This window comes from Pongo abelii, chromosome 1 (assembly GCF_028885655.2).
Source record: "Pongo abelii isolate AG06213 chromosome 1, NHGRI_mPonAbe1-v2.0_pri, whole genome shotgun sequence".
NCBI classification, from domain to species: Eukaryota; Metazoa; Chordata; class Mammalia; order Primates; family Hominidae; genus Pongo; species Pongo abelii.
Window position 1 is genome coordinate 76,759,578 of NC_071985.2, and position 22,149 is coordinate 76,781,726.

General features: G+C 37.2%; 1 protein-coding gene and 1 pseudogene across 5 annotated transcripts in view; one reads left to right on the forward strand and one right to left on the reverse strand.

The window, feature by feature from the left end:
- TNFSF4 (TNF superfamily member 4) overlaps positions 1-22,149 on the forward strand; it is a 304,073-nt gene that overhangs the window by 197,965 nt on the left and 83,959 nt on the right. The gene's annotated exons all lie outside the window — the stretch shown is intronic.
- On the reverse strand, positions 3,247-3,371 carry LOC112131589 (small nucleolar RNA U13; annotated as a pseudogene).

A 22,149-nucleotide genomic window follows, 5' to 3' on the forward strand; every position in this document is an offset into this window, starting at 1 on the left:
CCTAGACCTTCTGGATAACTTGCTGCAGCTTCTACATCAGCACTTGCTGCTTTACTTTGCACTTATATGTGATGAAGATGGCTTCCTTCCTTAAACCTCATGAACCTCAAAGACCTATCTTATCCAGGATCTAGCTACTTTACAGTGGGAGAGTCCTTCAGAATATGTATCCCACCATATAGGTTAAAGTGGAGGTCTTCAGGAACCATGTTCAGTTGAACTCAGTGCCTGTCACAATGATTCATTGAATGAGTAACTTACCTTCTGGGACTTCTGCTAGCTTCAAACTTTTCTTCTGCAGCTTCTTCACATTTTCCAGCCTTTCTAGAATTAAAGAGAGTTAAAATCTTGCTCCAGATTAGGCATTGGCTGAAGGAAATGTTGTGGCTGGTTTGATCTTTTCAGATCACTCAAACTTTTTCTACATCAGCAATAAGGCTATTTTGCTTTCTTATCATTCATGTGTTCACTGGAGTAGTACTTATGATTTCCTTCAAGAACTTTTTTTTTTTTTTTTTTTTCCATTCATAAGTTGACCAACCGTTTGGCACAAGAGGCCTAACTTTCAACCTTTTGACCTATGTACTATTATTGTCATTCATTTGCTTTGGTCTTTACTTTGTAAAGATCATCTGTCAGTCTGTATTCTTATGGTTTTCTTATAAATAAAATGTTTAGATTTACCTATATGTTTACCATTTTTCTTGCTTATGATTTTTTCAGCATCTTAGACTTCTTTCAGGGAACATTTTCCTACTGACTGAAATATAGTCTTAGAATTTTCTTTAGGGAAGGTTTGTTTGTGGTGACTACCAGCTTTTATTTATCTGGAAATGTTTTATTTTGCTTTTGTTTTTGTAAGGTAGTTTCAATAGTATACAATTCTTAGCTGACCATAGATTGAAAGTGCTTTTCTCTAGAGAGGATTTCCAGTTGTTTCTGCTAGCAGCCAAGAGGTTGCCAAACTGAGACCATTTCACCTCTATCTAGGTTTCTGGCTTACTGTGGGAATCTCTGATTTAGACTAACCTCCTTGATGCTTAGTTTCTCAGTTATCTGCAATACTGATCAAAACAACTTGAAGAGAATCTTGTCTTTTTCTTGCTTGTTGCCCATTGATTCCCTCTCAGGTTTCAATTCTCTTTTTTTGGGGGGGAAAGGATGGGGTGAGAAAGTTGTTGATTGGCGCCTTCAGAGATCTCCCGGAAATATACATTCAAAGGCCTGTTTTATCCAGGATCTAGCTACTTTACAGTTGGAGCGTCCTTCAGAGTATGTATCCCACCACACAGGCTAAAGTGGAGGTCTTCAGGAACCATATTCAGTTGAACTCAGTGCCTGTCACAATGATTCATTGAATGAGTAACTTACCTTTGACATAGGTAAAGAAGGTAGCTGTCAGTATAGCATGTACTGATAGATCTGGGACAGAATTGGTGCTGAAAAATGCTTTTGCATTTGCTCCCAGTTGATGCCTGCATCTTTTCTAAATGAGCTTCTTTTAAGTTAAAGCAGATATTATTTAATAAATGGAAATGCCTGCCACGTTGGTCTCTGTAGGTAACATATAAAAATTGTCATCAGTCATTTATCATTTATACCTTAGTAAGAATTTATTATATAAACAAAATGAAAAAGTCATCACATGTTTAAGCTAAAGAAACCTTAGACTTTATACATTTAAAAATTTAGGCCCGGCATGGTAGCTCACGCCTGTAATCCCAGCACTTTGGAAGGCCGAGGCAGGTGGATCACAAGGTCAGGAATTTGAGATCAGCCTGACCACCATGGTGAAACCCCATCTCTATTAAAAATACAAAAATTAGCTGGGCATGGTGGCACGTGCCTGTAATCCCAGCTACTCAGGAGGCTAAGGCAGGAGAATCACTTGAACCTGGGAGGTGGAGGTTGCAGTGAGCTGAGATGGTGCCACTGCACTCCAGCCTGGGCAACAGAGTGGGACTCTGTCTCAAAAAAAAAAAAAAATTTAGACTGTGAAATTTAACATACTCTATCCATATTATTCATAGACAGTGAGTTTAAATGTCTGATATAAGATCCTATAACAAACTCTACAACCACCAAGAAAACACAGACTTTTATTTCATTTTTTATTGATACATAATAATTGTACATACTTATGGGGTGCATATGACATTTTGGTACATGTATGCAATGTGTAATGATCAGATCAGGGTAATCAGAATATCCATCACCTCAAATATTTATCGTTTCTTTGTTTGGGAACATCCTAAATCTTCTCTTCTAGCTATTTTAAAATATACAATAAATTCTTATTAACTATTGTCACCCTACTGTGCAATCAAACACTAGAACTTACTTCTTCTATCTAACTATATTTTTGTACCCATCAACCAATATCTCTTTACCACCCTCACCATGCTTCCCAGTTTCTGGTAATCATTCTACTCTACCTCCATGAGATCAACTTTGAAAAAACAGGTTTTTGATAAGAAGATTGTGTGGAGGTTGTGCATGAAAAGACTGGGAGTTGGACACACCTGGCTTTGCCAGTTAGTGATGTGTGACTGGACAAATTCTTATTCTCTCTGTGTCTTAGTTCATTTTTCACTGAAATAGATAATGTTAGTATGTCCCTCATAGGATTGGTTGTGAGTATTAAATGAGATAATGTATTTAAACCATTTAGCAAATGTCTCATGCATAATGAGTTGAATAATGTTGACTGAAGATTTGATTACTCCATCCTTCTAGCTGTAGAAGCAGGCCAACACAGAGGAGAACCTTGATCTTGAGAACACTGATCACCTTGAGCCATTAGAAAAATATCTAAATGTTATCTTAAAAAATAGAGCCATTATAGCTTTCTTATGTAAGCATGTTTCAGTCATAATATATATTTTTACAATTTAAAGGGATATTCAATAGCTTCCTGAGAAATGCAGTCATACATTAGTGTTTATTCAATTTCTGATGATGACATATAAATGAAATATGTTGCGCACATACCACTCTGTCTGATTCCCATGTTCTTGCTCTCATCTTGAGGAGAATATATTAAAGCTTAGATTTATGGAACAGCTTGCCTAAGGAACTAAAAAGCCAGGTTTCTATACTAAACATCTTTACTAAGTTTGTTAAGCATGGGCTCTTTCCATTTAGAGTGCATATAATATAATCCTCTACAACTGAATTCTTCCATATATTAAAATCACACTTGGCAAAAATATTCCTTTTTTTTCTTTTTTTGTTTGTTTTCTTTCATGTCAGATGCGTAATGTGCCAACGAACTTTGTGTGAGACGTGCCTCCCACAAACTGTTCTAACAATGCACATCTCACGTATTAGTGTGAAAACCCAATTATCACGCTTATGAACCACAACAGGATTGCAAAAAATATTTCCCCATTTTTTTGAGACTCAACACTGATTTTATCTCTTGACTTTAAAGCCTCTTTTTCAGTATTTCAAGTTTTAAGATTATGTAAGAACTAGTAATAGTTAAATCTAGCAACTGAGAAGTACCCTTACAAAATTGGAAAGTAGGTTATTGCCCGGGAGTTTAAATAATAAAATCCATGTACAATGAATGAGATGAGCCATCTCTAAAGTTAGGCTAAGAGATTATTAATAATCTTTAAACTTCTGACTCATGATTTTTGAAATTCCCCAAACACCAGTCAATGAGATCTGGGCATAATCTCAGTGAGACAGAATTAGAACGTGATTTTTACATAGTAAGTAGAAATAATCAATTGCATTATATTATTTGCTTTAAAGTAAGGTATTGGAAGCAGACAAGCTTCCATAGTGAAAGCTAAAAATAAGGGCTGGAGAGAAAACATTCAAATGTTTATTCAGCCTTATCCAAGGAATAAAAACTAACTTGTTGTTGTTAGGTAGTGATTCATTATCAGGACTCACAACAATGATTTGAATGAGGAGGGACCATTAAGACTAATTATTGTGTTTTGTCTTCATGTTCTCCATCTATCCATTCATCCACCCATGCCCCCACCCATTTATTTGACAAATATTTATTGAATCTCTACCATCTGCCAACTACTAGTTAGATTATGAACACATGAAAATGAAGGACACAGACCTTGAACTCAGGGAATTCATAACTTAAAGGAAGAGAAACCAGAAAGACACATCAACCATGATTAGTGTAATTGGTAAAATGGTACAAAGAGGAATGGTATCCAGCCTCCCTTGAGGGGCTGGAGGGAAGAGTAGGTAAGAACAGAGGAAGAGTAGACATGGGAGACAGTGGTGATTAGGTTATAGTGATGGACATTATGAAAAGAGTGTACAGGGAGAACATCACTAGTTTAAATTTGGAAGGATGTATGGAAGTTTGGTATGCAGAGAAAGGAAGAAAAGACATCCTAGGCAGGGGCACTGTGTATAAAACAGAGGAAAGACTGAAAAAGTGAGGCATTTTCTGAGAAGACCAAGAAGTTTGAAAAGAGATGAGGCTACAGTTTGGCAGAAGGCAGTTTATAAAGGGCCTCATAGACGATGGAAAATATTTTATAATTATTCTAAAATAATGAAAAATAATTAAATGATGTTGAATGAGATTATTATGGATTTGTGTTTTGTTTTTACACATTATTGATATTGCACTAAATGTTGTCAAGGGTGTTACAAAGGAGACTCAGGGAAACCTGAAAAAAGGTAGTAGCACTGGGAAATGAGAGAAGGAATGGGTATGAGAAATACCTAGGTGACAGGATTTATCTAGATTCATGGTTAAGTTTTTGGAGTGTAGGTAAGGAAGGGAAGGCAATTACGATGACTGCCAAGTTTCTGACTTGAATACAAGTTGGCTGGTGCCATGTTTTTTCTACTACTGTTAGAAAACACGGAGGAGCAGATAATGATGAAGACATGGTGAGTTCAGTTTTGGACCATGATATTTGAGTTTGTCTACTCAAGTGGAGCTTACCAGAGGCAGTTGGATGTATGAAGCTGCAATTTGGGAGAGAGATCTGGGTTGCATATTTAAATTGGGGTTTTTAACAACATAAAGACAGAATTGAAGCCATGGATAAGAACGAGGACTGAGGACAGAGGCTTGAGTAAATTAATATTTAGGGAGACAAAAAGTAAAGGAAACTCAGAATGTCCAAAGAACTAGAAGAACCAGGTGAGAGTATGGGCTTAAACCATGGAAAGAGAGTTCTGTAAAGAAAAGTGAACAAGAGCATTTAATGTCACAAAAAGATCAAAAAAAAGGTGAGAAATGTAGATGTTCATTTGATTTTGAAATGTAGGAGTGCTGTTAGTCACCATTAAGTCCTTTTTATACAAAATATGAGTTGTGATGATGACCTACTATGTCCTAGGGAACTAGCTTGCCAGCTTTTAAAAATCACTTAGTAGTAATTGAGTCAGTGGCCAGGAGAAGTGAGATCTTCCAACAGTAACAATTTATGCTCACTGGACAAGTACGGCAGCTACTGTGTTTCTTGTGGCCTAGTAAAAGTTTTAAATTTTACATGTTTCGATTACAAATATGTTGTTCCTCAAGATATTTTTGTTGACAAGCAATTCGACCCATTTGTGTGCAGCCACTGTGGCTGATCTGACATTCTTATAGGGCTTTGGGTGCTTTTACAGGGAATTCTGACCTTATCTTCCTTCTTGATTAATTGGCTAAATCATATCACCATATCAATTTATTTCGAGAATGCTTCTGGTAGCTAGAACACGTGCCCTGGAAATCTCCTCCCCTTGCTGTGCCTCCCATTCCTTTAATTAATTTCGAAACATCATTTGTGTGGAAAGAAGGTTAGTCCATATTTATATAATCACTTATATGCTAGCTGTGCTCTGGGATCATATTTGATTTGTTAAGATGTAAAGTGCAATTTTTTGAAGACTTTACTTTCCAGTGAAAGTTTCATTGCGCTCTGCCTCATAGATATAAAGGCTTTTCATGCTGATGTTGGGAATGGCATAAATGATGGTGGTAGGGTTACTTAATGGAGACAATGACAAATGTTAAAGTAGTCCATGCCAGTTGGAACCTGAAATGAATGGGCTTGGGAGAAGAAGAAAAAATATTTCTTGTCTATTTCAAGGAGGCTGGAGATAACCAGAAATGCATCATTTTGAAGGAACAATCAGGAGAGTGTAAGAGATCTATAAATTCATTCATTCGTAAAAAATAATTGAACACCTACTCTATACCAAGCATTGTGCAAAGTGCTGGCCATGTAATAGTTACCAAGATAAACAAGATCTCTGGATGCACAAAATGGGAGAATGTAGTATATTTTACATTTCAAGACTTGAATTTGTATTGAATTAAAAGTTGTCAGAAAAGGCTGGGAAAAATGAAAATAAGACTTGGGATCTCCTATTTAAATGATCTGAGAGCATTTGGATACCGTTCTTCTTAGATGAGCAAATCTCATTGGTTATTGAGTTTAGGCCTGACACAAGAAGGATTTGGACCTACACTAAAGTTTTACACTCCCTGGGATTCTTCGTGGTGTCATTCTTCCCTTAGTGTAATCCTCTCTCCTATACCTGTCATGCTATTTCTGCCAGGAACATTTCTGTAGGAACCTTGACCATATAAACACAATGGTTAAAAACATGAATTTTGTAATCACACTGACCAGGACTCTGGTTTGTCATTGATGAGCAATGTATAACCATACTTACTTCAGCGGACTTCTGTAAGACTAAGTGAAATGAATACCCAAAGCTTTTAGCATCCAATGTGCCTGATACATTGTAAGTGTCCATTATTATTAGCATTGCCCTGGATTCTAATAGTAACCCAGAGATAGTGTTAATGCAGAACTGATAGCAATAAAAGACAAATCCACCTTTGTACTAGCCACCCTTGTGAGTCACACCTGGTAAAAACTGTTATATATTAAGTACTTATTATGTCCCAGCTTTATGTTAAGTAACTTACACATGAGTTGACAGTGTCTATTCCTCCTTGCCACCCTTCTCCTCTCATATTTTTGTTCTTACCGTTGAAGTTCTGAGGACACCCTAGAAATAGGGCATCCCCCCAAAATTGGGGTCAATAGGTTAGAAAGGCTACACAGGTCACAGCAGAACTCTAATCTCTCAGACTCCCAAGTTTAAGACTGCACTTTCCCTCAGTGCTGTATTTAGGTCTCTTTTTTTATTTTCCTGGCCAAGTCATCAGAAGCTGGTTGAACAGAACAGATCCTGAATAGTTACCTTCATGACAAATAATAACAGCTACACATTTTCCCAGGGTCTTCACCCCATACAGGTTTCTGTCTCCTCACTATGGAAGGTGGTAGGGTGAATACCGTGAAACCACGTGCTGCTTTCTTTTTTACCACTGGCAGAGTTTCACCCTGGTTGAATGGGTTCAAAGAGAAGGTTTCACTCTAACTGCTGGCCTTACAGACACCTGGAACGTCTGAAGCATTATTATTATGTCTGACTTGTTCTGAAGAACTCAGGCTTTTCTCATTTTTAGAAAGTGTAATTTTGTGTACTTGTATGAAAGGAAGAGAAATACTGCCCTCAGAAGTGAAAATTCTATCACAGCATCACTGTTAGTTGGATATCATATGTACATCAAGCTGCAGGTAATAAAGCAGCCACGTTGAGCCCCCTGTGATGGCTGAAGAGCCTGGTTCTTGGGTTGAAGAGGACAGACACAGGCAAGTTCTCCCCATCATCCTACCTGTGATTCGCCCAGTGGCCTGTTCTAATCTCCCTTTCTAAAATTCAGGCAAATGTTAATTTTCTTCTCAATAGTACTTAGTCAAATTTCTTGCAAATTTGAAATGTCAAATAGAAAACTCCCACAAAGTTGAGCTCGTAAATTAATCATGGCCACAGGAGGTAACCAGCAATGCCACTGGGCTAGACTTCAGCTCTTTTCCTGTGGCTCTAAGGCCTCCAACTCAGTGGCTCCTTTCTCTACTCATTCTCTCTGCTGCTGTTTAGGTCAGGCTCATTCACTCCCAGCTTAGTGTGCTTTTCCCTTGGACAAGATGACAGAAAGTTGACCTGCCATCATAGTGTTTGAGTCCTTCCCAATCATGGGAAACTGGGAACAACTGTGTACACTCTGTGACTGTGTGGTAGAGGTGGAGAGGAGAAGAAAGAGGATAGTTAGGAGAAGTCTGAAGCCTATAGCTTAGAGAGTGTCTTCCTCGTGAAAAATTGCACTCACTGGGCAGTGGCATTACAGAAACAGGCTTAATTTGGATTAATCTTTCTGTAAATCTGTATTGAGAATTGTTTCATAAAACAATGTCACCAGTCTTCTCTGTTGTTTGTCTCTCTTTTGCATAGGTTTAACATAATTATCTTTAGTTTTTCATTCTTAGGTATGAAGTTGGTTGTTGACATTGATATTCTTTTTCATGTTAAGGAAACATCTATTACACATTTTTAAAGAGTTCATTTAACTAAAGCAATGGTTTTCAATTTGATTGAATTTCTTTTGGACGGCAACCAGTTAAGACGCTTTTATTGTTTTTCTTATTTAATGTAATGGCACTCATACCAACCACACTATTGGGAAGTTTTAAAGGGCTAAATATCTTAAGCTACTAGAATAGTGTCATATAGTGTTAGCTGTTATTATGATACGTGATGTGGTATGTTATCTTAATAAATTACAGATAACCCATTCTTACATTCCTGGGATTAAACCCCAAAGCCTCTGTCAACCTGGGCTGCTGACTGATGTGTGTCCCATGGTGGGGAAACTCTAAACATTGTAAACAACTTTTTTTCCCCAGGGGTTCCATGTTTTCCATTGGGATTATAATTGTGTGAAAGCCGGCATTAACTTCCTTCTCTCCCAGAAAACACTGGTAATAAGAGATCTGCAAGTGCTTACAAATTGAAAGAAGTGGTCTCACCTGCTGTTGGTTAGATTATTTTGAATGGCCAACAGAGTGTTGTAATCATAAAAATGTGGAAATGAGAGGTGGATTTATTCAGAGGCAATTCACCTTGGTGTTTTTACACATCTTATGACAGCTTTAGTTCCAGACTATCTTTTCCACGATGTTTGTATAGAGCACAGAGGCTTGGGAGCTAGAGATGGTATCTCTCTCCATGTCAGACAGTAGATTTGTTTCTTGAAAAAGATAATATAGTTTCTTTCTGTGGAGCAAAGTTTGGGCAGGTTTGCTTGCAGCCACTTAAAAGATGGGAAGTTTCCTAAGCTCAGGGTTCCTCATCTGGGATGGGACACGGATGTGTGTGCAGGATCTGCCCAGGCCTGTTCTGTGTCGTTCCCTTCCCTGATGGGACTTAGGGACAAAGGGACATATAGAGAACATGGAGCTTGTGCTGCATGCTCTGCCATGAGTAAAAATGGTCCAAACCAGTTTGGGCTTGTTGTTTCCTTTCCAACTAAATTTTGAAAGGGCAGAAAGTCAGCTTAGCACCTATGCTCTTGCTTAGAGATTGCTTAAGCCCTTGACAAGAGTTACACAAATGACGCTACAGCAAAATAGTCAAAGCAAAGTACTGCATGTGAGCAGACAATTAACTCAGGGGAAATCTAACTAAAAACATATGGAAAGTTTCTTGATTTTACTGAGACATGCAAAATAAAGATACTCTTTATTAAACATGTATCAAAAATAAGGTACTCTTTTTTACTTATCAAATAGACTGAATTTAAAAACATATTTAACATTCGGTGCTGGTGAGAAAATGAATATAGTTACCTCATACAATGCTTTCAAGAGAGCGAAGTCTTACGTATTAATTTTCTATTGCTGTGTAACATTTGAATCTCTGAATTCTTTTTCTGGGATCAGCTGGAGAAAACGCTCTGCTTTTAAAGGGCTCATGTGGTTAGGTAAGATCCACCTGGATAATGTCCCTATAGTAAGGTAATAGAATCAGGGAATCTATCATATCCACAGTTCTGGGGATTGTGCAGGGTGTGTACACAGTGGGAAGAGGGGGACATCTTAGAATTCTGCTTACCGTGGTTACTACAATCTTGGAAAATAATCTGGCAATATCTTTTGCAATTATGCATCCATATGCATTTTGATTCTGCAACCCAGCTTTTAGAACTCCATTTTTATAGAAGTACAGCAACATATAAGAATGAAAGTTCAAAAATATTTTCTGCATTGTTTGTAAAGACCTCAAAAGGAGAATGCTTGAATAAATTATGAAATATCAAAGGCATTCTTATTGTAAATAACTTCGATCTTTATTGATTTGCACAGTGACAAGTGCAAGTTGTTGAGCAATATGTGTTTAACAATATGATTCTATTTTGAAAAGAAAAATACAGAAACTATATGTATATACAGTGTGTGTGTGTGTGTGTGTGTGTGTGTGTGCACGTGTATGAACATGGAGAAGCAGGGACACCAACCTGTTAATTAGATTGCCTCATGGGCTAGAAATGGAAAGAGTTAGATGGGGTGGTGAATGGGGAGACTACTAGGAACTTTATCTTGACACATCTCTGCACTATTTCACTTGCTATAAGTAATATCTCACTTTTGTAATTAGAAATAATAAATATTATAGAAAGCTAAACAAAATGCATATCTCTTATAGAAAGTTTGCAAAATACAGTCAAGCCTAATGAAGCAAATACAATTATCCATAATCCAAACATCCAGCCACATTTCCTTTTAACAGTTTGCTATGTTCTATGCACATACATCCAAAAATTCAAAATGCTAATATTACTTTGACTCTTGATCTTTTTCATGTGAATATATTACAGATGAAAGTCCATCTTCATCCTAGGATTATGTACATAGTTATGAATATTTTCTTCCATGGCTATTATGGTCTAATTTTAAATATTTAAATGTTTAATTCCTCTGAAATTTATTTTAGTGTACAGTGCTAAATGACAATCTAATCATCTACATTTTTTCCCAACTGGTTAACTATTATCTCAATAACATTTATCAAATAGCCATCCTCATTGATTAGAAATGCCACTTGTATTATACTAAATTCTTATACAAAGGATCTTTGAAAAGTTCATAGAAAATGTAGAATATAAAGAAAACTATTTCAAAAATTTTTTGCACCACAATAAACTTATAATAACTTGTGATAAAATATCTGAACAAGATCTGGCTTGAAGCACTAGGAAGAATAAGACATCAGTTTGAAAAAAGTCCCTATCAGGAGCAACATGAATTCTGCTAAAATTGAAGCAAGAGCAAACATCAAATTTATGGTGAAGCTTGAGTGGAAGAATGGTGAAACCATCAATGCTTTGTGATAAATTTATAGAGGCAATGCCCCAAGAAATCAGTAGTTTACAAATGGATAATTTATTTTAAGAAAGGACAAGATGATATTGAATATGAAGCCCACCATGGCAGACCATCCACATCAATTTTCAAGGAAAAAATTCATTTTGTTTGTGCCCTAATTGAGGAGGACTGATGATTCACAGCAGAAATAATAGTCAGCCTCACAGATGTCTTAACTGATTCTGCTTACACAGTTCTGACTGAAAATTAAAGCTGAGCACCTTTCACTCAATGGGTTCCAAAATAATTGTACCCAGATCAGCCGCAGAAAAGAGCAGAGCTTTCAATGGGAATTTTAAATGAATGAGATCAAGACCTTGAGACATTTCTTTGAAGCACTGTAATAGGAGATGAAACACAGTTTTACCAGTGGGACCCTGAAGACAAAGCCCGATCAAAGCAATGGCTTTCGAGAAGTGGAAGTGGTCCAGTTTGCAGACAGGGCAAGAGCAAAGGTTGTGGCAACATCTTTGGGGAACACTCAGGGTATTTTGCTCGTTGACTTTCTGGAAGGCCAAAGAACAATAACATCTGCTTATTACAAGAATGTTTTGAGAAAGTAGCCAAAACTTGAGCAGAAAAACAACCAGGAAACTTCACTAGAGAGCCCTTTTTCACCATGACAATGTTCCTGTTCCTTCCTCTCATCAAACAAGGACAATTTCATGAATTTCGATGGGAAATGATTAGGTATCCACCTTACGGTCCTGATTTGGCTCCTTCTGACTTCTTTTTGTTTCCTAATCTTAAAAAAACATCTCTAATGGGCATGCAATTTTCTTCAGCTAATAATGTAAAAAAAGACTACATTGACATGGTTAAATTCTCAGAATCTCAGTTCTTTTTTTTATTATTATACTTTAAGTTCTAGGGTACATGTGCACAGTGTGCAGATTTGTTACATACATATACATGTGCCATGTTGGTGTGCTGCACCCATTAACTCGTCATTTACATTAGGTATTTCTCCTAATGCTATCCACACCCTCCCACCCCACGACAGGCCCATGTGTGATGTTCCCCACCCTGTGTCCAAGTGTTCTCATTGTTCAATTCCCAACTATGAGTGAGAATATGCGGTGTTTGGTTTTCTGTCCTTGCAATAGTTTGCTCAGAATGATGGTTTCCACCTTCATCCATGCCCCTACAAAGGACATGAACTCATATATTTTATGGCTGCATGGTATTCCATGGTGTGTATGTGCCACATTTTCTTAATCCAGTCTATCATTGATGGACATTTGGGTTGGTTCCAAGTCTTTGCTATTGCGAATAGTGCCGCAATAAACATAAGTGTGTGTGTGTCTTTATAGTAGCATGATTTATAATCCTTTGGGTGTATACCCAGTAATAGGATGGCTGGGTCAAATGGTATTTCTAGTTCTAGATCCTTGAGGAATTGCCACACTGTCTTCCACAATGGTTGAACTAGTTTACACTCTCACCAACAGTGCAAGAGCATTCCTAATTCTCCACATCCTCTCCAGCACCTGTTGTTTCCTGCCTTTTTAATGATCGCCATTCTAACTGGGGTGAGATGGTATCTCATTGTGGTTTTGATTTGCGTTTCTCTGATGGCCAGTGATGGTGAGCATTTTTTCATGTGTCTGTTGGCTGCATAAATGTCTTCTTTTGCGAAGTGCCTGTTCATGTCCTTCGCCCAGTTTTTGATGGGGTTGTTTGATTTTTTCTTGTAAATTTGTTCAAGTTCTTTGTAGATTCTGGATATTAGCCCTTTGTCAGCTGATCTTTGACAAACCTGACAAAAACAAGAAATGGGGAAAGGATTCCCTATTTAATAAATGGTACTGGGAAAACTGGCTAGCTATATGTAGAAAGCTGAAACAGGATCCCTTCCTTGCAATTTGTACAAAAATTCTTTCAAGATAGATTAAAGACTTAAATGTTAGACCTAAAACCATAAAAACCCTAGAAGAAAACCTAGGCAACACCATTCAGGACATAGGCATGGGCAAGAATGACTTCATGACTAAAACACCAAAAGCAATGGCAACAAAAGCCAAAATTGACAAATGGGATCTAATTAAACTAAAGAGCTTCTGCACAGCAAAAGAAACTACCATCAGAGTGAACAGGCAACCTACAGAATGGGAGAAAATTTTTAGAATCTCAGTTCCTTAAAGATGGACTTAGAAACTCAGTTCCAAATAGTTGGTATCATCACTTACAAAAGTGGCTTAAACTTGATGCAGCTTACATTGAGAAATAAAGTTTGTATTTTATACTTTTATTCTATTTTCTCATGAACTTTCAAAAGTACTCTCATATATATTTCCAAAGATTTAGTTCTACTCCATTGGTATGTATTTCTGAAAATTTGGTTCTACTGCATTGGTCAGATTATGACTGTAGTGCCACCTCATTGAAAAATGTACTATAGCTTTATAATATGCATTCACATCTGGTTGGGAAATCTCCCTGCTACTGTTGTATTTCTAATAGTTTTTGCTTTTTGCTTCCTTTTCTTTAGGCTTAGCTCCCTTGTTACTTGTTTGCTTTAACCACAGGTCTATATAATTCTGCTCCTTCACAGCCCAACATAATTGGGAAAAAATGTACCACCATGCTGAGTGTCTGACTTTAAATTTATGATTACTCATCTTAAGTATTATGCTCCCCAATAATAGTCTATATTTCCCTATACTATTTACTCTCTCACTCTTCTAGATGATCATTTTGTACCATCTATTTTCTCTTCAAATCTTTCCTTCCCAATCCTCACCCTCAGTTGTAACCCCTGCTTCCTCCTCAACCTTCTGCTTACTAAGCATTTGAGAGCCCCAGGGTCCTCTTCACTTTTTTTATTTTTATTTTTATTTTATTATTATTATACTTTAAGTTTTAGGGTACATGTGCACAATGTGCAGGTTAGTTACATATGTATATATGTGCCATGCTAGTATGTTGCACCCATTAACTCATCATTTAGCATTAGGTATATCTCCTAATGCTATCCCTCCCCCCTCCCCCCACCCCACAACTGTCCCCAGAGTGTGATGTTCCCCTTCCTGTGTCCGTGTGTTCTCATTGTTCAATTCCCACCTATGAGTGAGAACATGCAGTGTTTGGTTTTTTGTCCTTGCAATAGTTTACTGAGAACGATGATTTCCAATTTCATCCATGTCCCTATAAAGGACATTAACTCATCATTTTTTATGGCTGCATAGTATTCCATGGTGTATATGTGCCACATTTTCTTAATCCAGTCTATCATTGTTGGACATTTGGGTTGGTTCCAAGTCTTTGCTATTGTGAATAGTGCCACAATAAACATACGTGTGCATGTGTCTTTATAGCAGCATGATTTATAGTCCTTTGGGTATATACCCAGTAATAGTATGGCTGGGTCAAATGGTATTTCTAGTTCTAGATCCCTGAGGAATCGCCACACTGACTTCCAAATGGTTGGACTCGTTTACAGTTCCACCAACAGTGTAAAAGTGTTCCTATTTCTCCACATCCTCTCCAGCACCTGTTGTTTCCTGACTTTTTAATAATTGCCATTCTAACTGGTGTGAGATGGTATCTCACTGTGGTTTTGATTTGCATTTCTCTGATGGCCAGTGATGGTGAGCATTTTTTCATGTGATTTTTGGCTGCATAAATGTCTTCTTTTGAGAAGTGTCTGTTCATGTCCTTCACCTACTTTTTGATGGGGTTGTTTGTTTTTTTTTCTTGTAAATTTGTTTGAATTCATTGTAGATTCTGGATATTAGTCCTTTGTCAGATGAGTAGCTTGTGAAAATTTTCTCCCGCATCGCCAAGTCAATCCTAAGCCAAAAGAACAAAGCTGGAGGCATCACGCTACCTGACTTCAAACTATACTACAAGGCTACAGTAACCAAAACAGCATGGTACTGGTACCAAAACAGAGATATAGATCAATGGAACAGAACAGAACCCTCAGAAATAACACTGCATATCTACAACTATCTGATCTTTGACAAACCTGAGAAAAACAAGCAATGGGGAAAGGATTCCCTATTTAATCAATGGTACTGGGAAAACTGGCTAGCCATATGTAGAAAGCTGAAACTGGATCCCTTCCTTACACCTTATACAAAAATTAATTCAAGATGGATTAAAGACTTAAATGTTAGACCTAAAACCATAAAAACCCTAGAAGAAAACCTAGGCATTACCATTCAGGACATAGGCATGGGCAAGGACTTCATGTCTAAAACACCAAAAGCAATGGCAACAAAAGCCAAAACTGACAAATGGGATCTAATTAAACTAAACAGCTTCTGCACAGCAAAAGAAACTACCATCAGAGTGAACAGGCAACCTCTTCACTTTTCTATGTACAGTCATTGCCTAGGTGAGCTAATCCAAGCTCATGACTTTAAGTGGCACCTTTACACTAGCAATTCCCAAACTTACAGTCCCAGCCTTGACCTCTTCCTTTAACATCAGTGTCTAGCTGCTACTCATCTTTACTTTGAAGTATAACATATATGTGAAGCTTATAAGTTCCAAATTGAACTTCTAAATGTTTTCCCCCAAATCTGGTCCTCTCATGGTCTTCCCCATTTTAGTACAGGGCAACTCTATTTTTCCAGTACCTCAAGTCAAAAGACAATTGAGATTGTTCTTGACTTTGCTCTTTCTTGCATACCACACACTTGCTCTGTTAGCAAATTCTATCACATCTGCTTTCAGAGTATTCTCACAGTTTGACCCCTTCTTAGCATTCCTGCAACTTTCCAGGCTGGAGGCATCATTATCCTTATTGCAATAGCCTCTTGGCTAGTTTCCCTGCTTCTTCCCATCACAGCCCTTCCAATGTGCTCTCAGCAAGTGGCTGCAGTGATAATGTTAAAACATGAATCAAATCATGTCATCTCTTTACTGAACCCCAAAACAGTTGTCCTCTTTTATCTAAACTTTCTGTAGTTTCAGTTACCAGTGGTCAACCATGGCCTGAAAATATTAAATGAAAAATTGCACAAATAAACAATTCATAAGTTTTAAATTTCCACTGCTCTGAGTGCATGATGAAATATTTCACCATCCCACCCAGGACATTAATCATCCCTTTGTCCAGTGTGTCTATGCTGTCCATGCTACCCGCCTGTTAGTCACTTAGTAGCCATCCGGGTTATCAGATCAACTATCGTGGTATTGCAGGGCTTGTATTCAAGGAATCCTTATTTTACTTAATAATGGCCCCAAAGCATGCAAAAATAGTGATGCTGGAAATCTAATTATGCAAATGGAAGCTGTAAAGTGCTTCTTTTAAGTGAAAATGTGAAAGTTCTCAACTTAATAAGGAAAGAAAAAAATTGTATGTTGAGGTTGCTAACATCTATGGTAAGAAAGAATCTCTTATCTGTGAAACTGTGAAGAAGTAAAAAGAATTTCATGCATTGTATACATAGGGTTTATCTATATAAACTGTCTGTGGTTTCAGGTATCCACTAGGGGTCTTGAAAAGTATCTTCCTCAGAAGATTGCATTCTGCCATTCTTATTTCATCTACCCCTCTATCTACTCCCTAGACCCTCTTGATTATTAACTTTCAATAGAGCTTTTAGAAATTACATTTTGCATTATAAATTATAAATACATGTAAATATTAATTCATTCCACCTTAGTAAGTCACGTGTACATAATGTCTTTTGATAAAAATAGACTATAATGAGGAGAGTAAATGTTGTACTCTATCTGAACTGCATCACTGAGGACATGAAAAATGACTTCGTCACATTTTTTGAGGTTATGTATTTACAACTCTGGTCTTTATCAGCACCACTTAAGATTTCAAATATGGTAGGTGCATAATGTCATTTTGCTGTATTCCTTTTTGTCCCTAATAATGTCATTATGTCTGGGTCTACTTTATCTGATAGTAATATAGTCATTTCTGCCTTTATTGATTATGCATGATATATCTTTCCCCACCCTTTTACTTTCATCCAACCTATGTCACGTTTGAAGTGAGTTTCATGTAGACAGTATATAGCTGGACTGAGTTTTAAAAATCTACTTTGCCAATCTCTTTCAGTTTGTGTAAGTCTGACATTTTATTATTTGTTTTCTGTCCATTCCCTCTGTTTCTTGATTCTCTTCATTTCTTGGCTTCCTTTGGGTAACTTACACATTTTTTAAGAGTTTCATTTTTATTTATTTATAACATCTTTGATTATATCACTTTGTGTAGTTTTCTTAGTGGTTGCTCTAGGTATTTCTGTGTATATACATAACTTACCTTAGCCTACTGGTGTTGCTGTTTTACCACTGTTAGTGGTAACCTAAGTGTAGAAACCCTATTTCCATTTCAGGTCTCTTTAGCTTCTTCTGCTTCTAGATACAATTGTCTTAAATATTTCCTTTACATGCATTGAGCATCACATCAGATGGTATTAGAAGTTTTACGTCAACTATGAAATATGATTAATGAACCTCATGAAGTGAAAGATGGTCTATTATATTTGCTGGTATTTTTTCTCATTCAGTTGCCCTTCTTTTCTGTCTGAAGGCCCCAGCCTTCTCCTGTTACCATTTTTGCTCTGTTTGGAGAATTTGTAAGCTCTTTAAGGGTAGGTCTACTAGAAACAAATTCTCTTGATTTCCCTTAATCTGAGGATGTCTTTGTTTCTCCTTTGTCCTTGAAAGATAGCTTTGTCAGGTGCAGGATTCAGAGTTAACAGTGTTTTCTCCAAGTACTTGAGAAATCTTTCACCAAATTTTTTTGTGACCTCTATGGTTTCATATGAGAAATCTGCTGTCATTTGCTTTGGTGTTCCTTTACAGGAATACTTTCTCTCCTGTTCCTTCTCTTTCCTGTCCTCTCCTCTCATCTCCTCACTTCTCCTCTCCTCTGCTCTCCTTTCCTTTCCTCTCCTCTCCTTTCTTGTTTCTCTCCACCTCCTCTCTGGAAATTAGTTTCTATTGTACTGGCAATCTGATGAAGGACTGACTAGTGAGTAATCTTGGAAGCAAATCCTCCAGCCTTAATCAAACCTTCAAATGACTGTAGCCCTGGCTGACAGCTTAACTGTAATCTCCCAGGAGACTTTGAGCCAGAACCACCTAGATCATTCATGACCCACAGAAACCACGAACTAATAAATTCTTGTTTTAAACCACTGAGTTTTGTAGTAATTTATTATGCAGGGTAAGATGACTAATGCAAAAATCCCATTAATTAAATCAATGTCCCACAATGGGTAATTACTATCACACATACAATAGAGCAGATATTTCATTTTTATGATTGGATAGACCTACTGGTATGCAAATTGGGAATCAGCATTTATAATATGTGCTGCATATATTTGAGGGAAAAGTGCACAATGGCCTTTTGTTTTGTTCATCACTGAAATCCCACATTATAGGAGAAAATATGTTTTGTTTAGTTGCTGATGATCTCATGAACTTTAATATTGCCTGGCAAAGGTATGTTGGGGATAATAATTCCAGGATACTCACTATGTTTGCAGAAGGAATGGGTGTTACTCTGCTAAAGGAGGTTAAGCCCAAGCTCTATTTCACCTTATTTTTTAAAGGAGAATAGTTGATTAATAATACATCTTTCAATCTTAATTTATGATTAAAGGAAATAGTGAGACTTGTGGATACAATCAGATAACAGTCACTGGCTATGCGTCTTTTCAGTGCTGTGTAAGTTAATGGAAAGCATGTGAGTATAAAGACTGTCTTTTCCACATTGAGAACACTAGATGTCAAGAGGAAAGGTGCTCCTATGGGTTTTAAAAATAACAGCTGGGTTAAAAAGATTTCTTCATGACACCATGGTACTGAGAATGATGATAATAACCATTCAAACAATTTCATATAGTTAGAACTTCCATTAAGTAGTTCCTGGATCCCCCAAATTTGAGTAAACACTTACCTGACACATGGAAGACATTAAATGACAGTTATCATTGTATTATTTTTTGGATATGTATTATTTTTTGAGTGCTCCCTAAACGTTTGACACTGTAATAAATACGAGGAATATAAAAATAAATGTGACCATCAAGGAGTCTACAAAAGGGAGAAAGGCACATACACTAATCATGTGAATGCCAGACAGACATTGCTATGCTGGAGGAATTCACAGAGAACATGAAGAGAGGCATCTAGCTCAATTTGGATGGGTGGCTAGAAATGCTTCCTCTAGGAACAATATTTGAGAAGAATCTTAAAGGAATAGTCACAATAGAGTATGTAATTTGTTAGGGGCTGATTCATAACACATTTCCATTATATTTTAGAAGCCAGACAAGCAGGTGTTCATCCTATTTTGAGGTGCTCAACCAGGACTCTCACTTGGTGGGAGGCTATCCCATTTCTCTACAGAGTTGGGCTGTATTTTCCTGGTGTAGTGTACATATATATATATATGCATACCCTTCTTGCAGTAATTTGCCTTGTTTTCTCAAACTGTATGTTTGCAAAAGCTATTTCTACTCTCTTTGATATTCTTTACTCATCATCCATTGAACTCATTCACACCCAGCCTTCAAATACAAACTCATCCTTCAAATTCTTTCTTTAGAACTATTTCCCACTACCCTAGGTTGAATTGGTTATTATCTCTCCATCCTTCTTACTCTTGCACACTCTTTACATTCATTAATGATTATCTTTGAGCATGTGATCCGGGATAGTTTTAACTTTTGGAAGACAGGACATATGTCCTATTGTGATGGTTTCATTATTATTCTAGTCAGGTTAAGCACTTATATATCACCCCATAAGCATTAAGGAGTTAAAGTTTAGAGGAAAAGGGTTTTATGATTAGATTTGCCATCTAGAAATATGACTTTTGCAATAGGGAGGATGGAGTAGAGGAGGAGGCATTAGAGACAGAAAGGCTAGTTAGAAGGCTATTACCACTAACGCAAATTAAAATAATGAATGGGAATAAACAAAACAAACTAGAAAATTTAGTGGGAAAGAATATCATTCCCAATCGAATTGAAATGAATAGAGATGCAGAAGGGAGTCATGTGGTTGGATTTCAGCTGTCCTTTGAAGAGTGGAAAGAATTTGGATAGACAAGAGTGTGTGGGTGAAATCATTCAGGTAGGAAGAAGAAAATATGGGCATATATGGAAATGATTGCTGAAGGGACCAAAAAAGTAACTTTTCTCTAAAAGTTACTGTTCACTTATACAGTCATTGACATAATGTGGGTTTATGCAGGCTCTCCATTTGCTGTTTTAGATATGATCATAAAATAGCCCATCAGAAATTAATCTGGCTAATTTCTATTGAGTCTACAGATCTCAGCCAACTTTCCTTCCCACTGGACCAGCAGTGTATAAGCTGAGTATGCATACCCCAGAGGATAAGTAGAGCCTTTCCTAGGGGTAGTCACAAGCAGTGTCAAGGAAACACATTTCCACGCCCTCAACTTCCAAGCATATTATTTCTTAAAATTAACCCATGATATTCCACCACCCGGCTATAGGAATATTCTGGACTCCTTTCTCAGTCCACTTTCATAATTGGTCTCTTTGTCCTTTATAAAATAAATTCACATCTCTCACTCATCCTGAATCTTACTATGCTACAATGGGGAGTAAAAACTTCTGTGGGATCTAAAAGAAGGGACCATTTGAAATATTGGTATTAGAGAAGTCTCCTTTGGTCAAGGCTCCATAAGGTTTTTTGCTTGTTTTATTTTCTTTGCTTTACACATATTTCCATCAAAAGGAAAGCATGCCATAGAAATGAGGTATTTTGCCTTGTGTTGTGATGGTCTGAATTCAAGTTTACTGTAGAGTGGGCAGTGGAATAAAGATAATTTTCATTCAATAACCTTGTCCTTCTTCCCTCCTCCAACTAATGTCACTGAATGTAGTAACCCTGAGGGACAGTCACTTAAGAACAGTAGAATTTTAGAAAGAAACAGGGAGGGAAGTTGGCCTTACTGCATTCAGCAACAAAATTATAGTAAGTTTCAGTACCTGCTCTCTCTCTTTCTCTTTCTCAGAATTATAATTCAGAAGAAGCTGGTTGTTACAGGAATGCATATTAACATTTTGTTAAAATTGAATAATGTCAGAAAGTATGTTTGCTTTGCCTGATTGGTTTGGCAATGAACATGTGCTTTGTTCATTACATTATGTGGCAGACCATTTGTACAAGTAGCCTCTACTAAGTGCAGTTTCAAGATTTGGAAGAAAATATACTTGAATATAAGATTTAGTTAAATATTTCTATAAGATGAAATGTTTATATTTTTAAATATAAGAACTCAAGGCCAGGCATGGTGGCTCATACCTGTAATCCCAACACTTTGGGAGGCCAGGAGAATCACTTGAGCCCAGGAGTCTGAGTCCAGCCTGAGCAACATAGAGAGACCACTGTCTCTACAAAAAAAAAAAAAAAAAAAAGAAGCCAGATGTGGTGGCACGCACCTGTGGTCCCAGCTACTTGGGAGGCTGAGGTGGGAGGATCTCTGGGGCTCAGGAGGTCAAGAGTGCATTGAGCAGTGATCACTCATGCCATTGTACTTCAGCCTGGATGACAGAATAATACCCTGTCTCAAAAAAATTCAAAATATTTTTTAAAAAATTTTATTTTAAGTTCAGGGGTACATGTGCAGGTTTATTATATAGGTAAATTTGTATCATTGGGGTTTGTTATACAGATTATTTTGTCACCAGGTACTAAGCCTAGTATCCAATAGTTATTTTTTCTGCTCCTCTCTCTCCTCCCACCTTCCACCCTCAAGTAGGCCCCAATGTATTTTGTTCCCTTTTGAAAGAATTTTATGGTGGTTTGCTGTGGTGTGTCACCTAGGTCCTCCCTTCAGGATAAAGGGACTGATTTCCCCAGTTGCCTGGAGTAGTGGCTGCTCACAGCCTTGTCCTCTCTGGAAATTGCCCTCTGCTGAAGGAAA